Source organism: Olea europaea, unplaced genomic scaffold (assembly GCF_002742605.1).
Source record: "Olea europaea var. sylvestris unplaced genomic scaffold, O_europaea_v1 scaffold1666, whole genome shotgun sequence".
Taxonomy (NCBI): Eukaryota; Viridiplantae; Streptophyta; class Magnoliopsida; order Lamiales; family Oleaceae; genus Olea; species Olea europaea.
The window spans coordinates 119014-124934 of record NW_019234329.1 but is presented as its reverse complement, the minus strand read 5'-3'; the positions used below and the strand labels follow the sequence as shown (position 1 = coordinate 124934).

Sequence of the window (5921 nt, the reverse complement as noted above, 5' to 3'; positions counted from 1 at the left end):
TATTTCTCCATGCATGTGTTGTGTCGACCCATGGCTGATCCTTTCTGCTTTTGCAGGAGAGTCACAACTAAGCATATCATGTTTTAAACTGTTTTAAGATATGAACGATTCTCTTCTTCAAAGGACTCTCGATGAAGTATATTGAAATTTAAGTAAAATTGGCGCGTTGAAGTGTATGGCAATCCATCTCTCCAACACTTAGGTAAGTCAAAAAAAACCCTTTCCAACATTAATACATGACTACTTGTGTTAAATAACACGAATTTTCTTCATTTGCATCAATCAGTCATGCATTTTGATGATTAGATAGAATTTTCAAAAGGATCAGAGAAACGGGAGGGAATCCAAGTTACTTGACATATTACTCAAGATAAAAATAATAATAATAACAAATTGTTGCTGAAAAAGTAACGATTCATCTAAAGGCTGGGCCAAAATCAAATTTCTTCAAACTGTTCCAAGGATTCAATCATTATTCTAGAATTAATCACAAATGCTAGAAAAACATGTTCCTGCACAAGTGGGTGGTTTCTTGCAAAGAAAAAAGTAGGAAATTATGATCACAAGATATATTTTAATAATTCACCTGCACCGTTTGCATTATCAGGCCCTGTTTGTCCATCAAAATGTCCTCAAACATGTGGCCGCTGTTCTTCTAGTCTCCTTTTCTGGGTCTGAGCCTGATGCAAAAAGAGCAATAGAAGACTGATTCTTCAGCAATGAAATTTTCACGTAGAAGATGAGACCATATAATTGGTTTTCATGGTTCAAGTAGTCAGGTAATCACAAGAGAATCAAGAAAATGAATGTAAAATATATTCAAATAGCATCATGAAAATATAGTCTCTCCACTAAGCAGCATTCGGTAAATATTATTGCCAAGGGCTCACAGTAATCTTTTTAAAATATGGGAAAGAAAGTGCCACCGAAGTAGTGAACTACACCCTCCTCTCCAAAAGGGTATATCCTTTCTTACATTGCCTTCTTGATAAATCAAGAAAAAATTATTAAAAAAATTGTAACAAGACACGTACCTAGCTCCTACACAACATTATATAAGAGGTCCAAAATATATCCAAAAATGTAGACAAGGGATTGTATGTAAAATGCAAAAAATTTATCATCTCTGTCCACCACGTGAAACAGTAACATAAAGATCCTCTCCAAAAGGGTATATCCTTTCTTACATTGCCTTCTTGATAAATCAAGAAAAAATTATTAAAAAAATTGTAACAAGACACATACCTAGCTCCTACACAACATTATATAAGAGGTCCAAAATATATCCAAAAATGTAGACAAGGGATTGTATGTAAAATGCAAAAAATTTATCATCTCTGTCCACCACGTGAAACAGTAACATAAAGATAAACAATGAAAGATTGGCCACACCTTTCCTAGCCACATCTAAATTAGTCTTTCCCGCATCCACTCTGACTAAAATCAAAAGAGCTCTAAAACAGCTCTCGAATACAATGCAATTTGCAGACTTGCAGTCTAGAAAATTCTCCTGATGTCACATATAACATTCCTTTCCATTCCCATTTGACATTGATGCCGCAAGAAGCTCATTTCAGCACAAGATTAACTGAAAAGCCCCAGAAAATTCTCTTTCAAAGTATTATTTCTTCAATTAACATCCATCAGTAACTCACTATCCGAGCATTCCTGCCTAAAACTAGTGCTCTTGGAAAATCATCCAATATTATCATTATTACTTTCCAAAATCCTCCTCCAAAAGGCAGAGCAAGCTTCCCTCAAACTCTTTAAAGAACTCCAAAGTCACTTGCAAAGCAAAACCCTCTTTAAAATCACAACATTGCTAATCCACAAATCATGTTCTCCCATCACATCCATGAGTTAGAGAACTGAAAACATTTGTGAATTGAGTATCGTTAAGCCTTGTTGAAGATTCCAGAATATTGATAAAGATTTGGTGGTTTATTGGTTTCTATATGTACCGGTTTATTATAGTCAACATATATATTCTTTCCTTAGTTGTAGATTTAGCATATATTTAATTTTTGGTATGTATTCTATCCCTATAAAAGGATTGTACATGGCTGAAGCTCAATAACAATTGCTTCTCTCTTTGTTGTGGTCTCTACATTCTACTCCTCTCACCGGTTTCATGGTATCGGGTTATTTGAGTAGGTGGAATGGAAAGGCGACCATGACAGGTGCATAGAGAAATGAGAATTTGAGGACCTCCACAGCAACCTCTGAACGTATCTCTACAAGTGCACCCAACACTTCAAAGTATCTACCCATAACCACCCAATCTGAAAATGCTTCCCTCCAACTTACTACTAGCCAAATGAATAGCAAGAACTTCCTTCAATGGTCTCGAACTGCTCTCATGGTGATTCGTGGTCATGGGCGCCTTGGGTACATCACTGGAACTACAAAACGGCCGGATGAAGATGATCCAGCCTATTCTACCTGGGATGAACAGGACTCCATGGTAACGGAGTGGAGAGTTAATTCAATGGAAGAAGATATTAGAGAATCTTATTTGTATTATTCGACTACAAGGAGCTCCAGGATGCACTTACAGTAGCTTTTTTGGACCTGGAGAATTCTGCTCAACTATTCGAGCTTCGAAACAAGGCATGAAATTTACGCCAAGGAGAACTCGATATCACACAGTACTATAACTCTCTGCAACAGCTATGGCAAGAGATTGACATGTTTGTCCAAATTAACAGAGATACGCCGAAAGATGTCAAGAATTATAAGCAGCAGGTGAAAATGGGGAGAATCTTTGATTTCCTGCTAGATTAGTCCCCGAATTGGACGAAGTTCCAGGCAGATTACTGGGCATGAAGCCAACTCCAGTGATTGATGAAGTCTTTGTCGAAGTGGGCAAGGAGGCTAGACGGAGATGTGTTATGCTTGGAGACTCCAAGCAACAGCACTTGCTGTTTGTGGACAAGAGACATCGCGGGGGACCAAAAATAATAATAATAACTCTTGATGTGAACACGAGATCGTACCAATCAATTGACTGGTGTTGGGTTCTACATGGCAGGCCACTGAACAGAAAGCAAGGGATCCGAAATGATGGGAGGCAGAATCAGAAACCAAGATGCATAGCCCTTCCAGTTTCCATAGCCCAACCGAACCACCGTCAATCACAACCCAGTCGGATAATATCTCTCTCCCTTGCCAAAGACCAACTGGAGCAACTATACAAACTTCTCACTCATACATCACCGTCTTCTAGTTTGCTGGCTGAAAGAGGTAACTTTATGTCACCACTAACACGTAGAGGTAATGTAAAACAATGAGTTATTGACTCAGGGGCCACAGACTACATGACAGGGTGTGAAAAATTATTTAATTCTTACTCCCCATGCCCAGGACATTTTAAAGTAAAAATAGCTGATAGGTCACTCTCATCGGTTGCTGGAATTGGAACTATTAGACTCACCCCATATGTCGAATTAAAATCTGAGTTACATGTCCCAAATTTATTCTGTAGCCTTCTTTCTCTTAGTAAATTAACAAAAGATTTGCATTGTAGTGTCAACTTTACTGAGTGATTGTGTATCTTTCAGGACCTGACTTCGGGGAAGAGGATTAGCGATGCCTAAAGGATGTGAGCGACTATACTATTTTCTGGAAAACACCTACTAGAATAAATAAGCTCATACTCCAAGCTGCGAGTCTATCCCTAGAGAACAAGAAATAATGTTGTGGCATCGTCGTCTAAATCATCCTAGTTTTTCATATCTTAAACATTTATTTCCATCATTGTTCCGTAATAAAGATATGTTTCATTGTGATATTTGTCAATTAGCTAAACATGCCCGTTCTTCATTTCAATCTCTTGAATATAAATCCTCATCACCTTTTACCTTAATGCTTAATGACTTGTGGGTCCTTCTAGGGTTACGAGTATTATGGGTAAACGTTGGTTTATAACCTTTAGAGATGATCATATGAGGGGATGTTGGGTCTACCTCTTAAAAAATAAGTCTGAAACTGCACAAACCTTTAAAAAAATTTACTCTATGATTCAAACCCAATTTGATGCAAAGTTAAAAGTCTTTTGCACCGACAATGGGCGGGAATACATCAATCAAGTTTTTGGAAATTTTCTCACCGAGAAAGGTATCCTACATCAAAGTCCTTGTTTTATTACTCCCCAACAAAATGGAATTGCAAAAAGGAAAAATCACCACCATGTTGAAATTACTACAGCTCTTATGTTTACTAGTAGTGTTCCAAAACCTTTTTGGAGAGATGCAGTTCTCAGTGCATGCTACCTTATGAATAGAATGCCTACTAGGATACACAACTTTACAACTCCATTAATGGTTCTGTCGAATGATTACCCACAAATCCGATCTATACTCTATACCCCTAAAGGTGTTTGGTTGTACTGCCTTCACTCTCATCCATGATCATGAACGTACTAAGTTAAGACCCTAAAGCTCGAAAATGTGTATTCTTGGGGTACTCTCCATTCCATAAAGGTTACAAGTATTATTCCCCAGTTACTCGTAAATAGTACACATCTATAGATGTTATGTTCTTTAAGTCTCTTCCCTATTTTCCCCAAAATTCCCCTCAGGAAGAGGAACACAAAGTTGATGGAAAATTATGATGGCAATTTTTGAGAATCTATACTTCATCTCTTTAATATTGCGCATAAAATCCAACAACTGGTATCAGAGCTAGGTTCAGATGACAAGTTCTTTGATTGCAAAATTTGATGTGATGAAGTTTAACGGATCTGGGAACTTCGGATTATGGCAGCGAAGGGTGAAGGATTTGTTGGCGCAGCAAGGGATGATGAAGGCACTATCTGGGAAGAAACCAGAGGGTACGTCAGATGCTGATTGGGAAGAGCTCGAGGCGCGAGCAGTTGGTACAATTCGGCTTTGTTTGGCGGACGAAATCATGTATCAAGTCATGGATGTTGAGTCTCCGGCGGAGGTTTGGGAGAAATTGGAGAGTCGTTATATGTCGAAATCTCTCACGAACAAGCTGCATCTAAAGCAGCGACTGTACGGACTGAAGATGTTGGAGGGGACGGATTTGATTCAACACACCAATGTGTTCAATCAAATCATCAGCGATCTATTGCGACTTGAAATCAAGTTTGATGATGAAGACAAGGCAATGATTTTGTTGTGCTCACTGCCTCCTTCATACGACCATCTGGTGACCACGTTGACGTGGGGTAAAGAGACTTTCGAATCGGAGGAAGTCACACCAGCCCCGTTAGCTTACAACCAGCGGAAACTGCGTACTGGTGAAACTTCACAGGGTGAAGGGTTGATCATAAAGGGCTACCAGGATCGTGGGAGAAGGAAGGACAGGGGTGTTTCTTTTAGAGGGAACACGAGATCAAAATCTAGAAATCAAAATAAAAAAAAACGTGAAGTACTACAAATGCCATCAGATGGGCCACTTTAAAAGAGACTGTCCGAATAAGAAGCAGAGTGATGAAAGGAAAGGTGATGGGTCCTCAAACTCACTAGTGTTGCAGAAGGAAACTCGGATTCTGGAGATGGAGACATGTTATCAGTCTCTGCAGGTAATTCTGTAAAATTAAATGACTGTTGGGTACTTGATTCAGCCTGTTCATATCACACGTGTCCTCACCGGGATTGATTTCATTCATATCGTTCTGGTAATTTTGGATCTGTTCTGATGGGTAATGATGCATCATGTAAGGTCATTGGAATGGGGTCCATAAAATTTAAAATGTTCGATGGTGTGATAAGGACCTTGGAAAATGTTAGGCATGTACCTGAGTTGAAAAAGAATCTAATTTCTTTAGGCACTTTAGACACAAATGGTTACTCTTATAAGTCAGAGTGTGGGGCTCTAACAGTGAAGAAAGGGGCTATGATTGTGATGAAGGGTCAAAAATTAGTAAGGAATATCTACAAACTACTCGGGGATAC

General features: G+C 38.7%; 1 long non-coding RNA gene across 1 annotated transcript in view; it reads right to left on the bottom strand.

The window, feature by feature from the left end:
• Positions 1-393: 393 nt before the first annotated feature.
• The window catches only part of LOC111377516, an 11792-nt gene continuing 6264 nt past the window's right edge, over positions 394-5921 (bottom strand). The window contains exon 2 of the long non-coding RNA XR_002699736.1: positions 394-680. This is a non-coding gene — a long non-coding RNA (uncharacterized LOC111377516). The remainder of the gene's footprint in view (positions 681-5921) is intronic.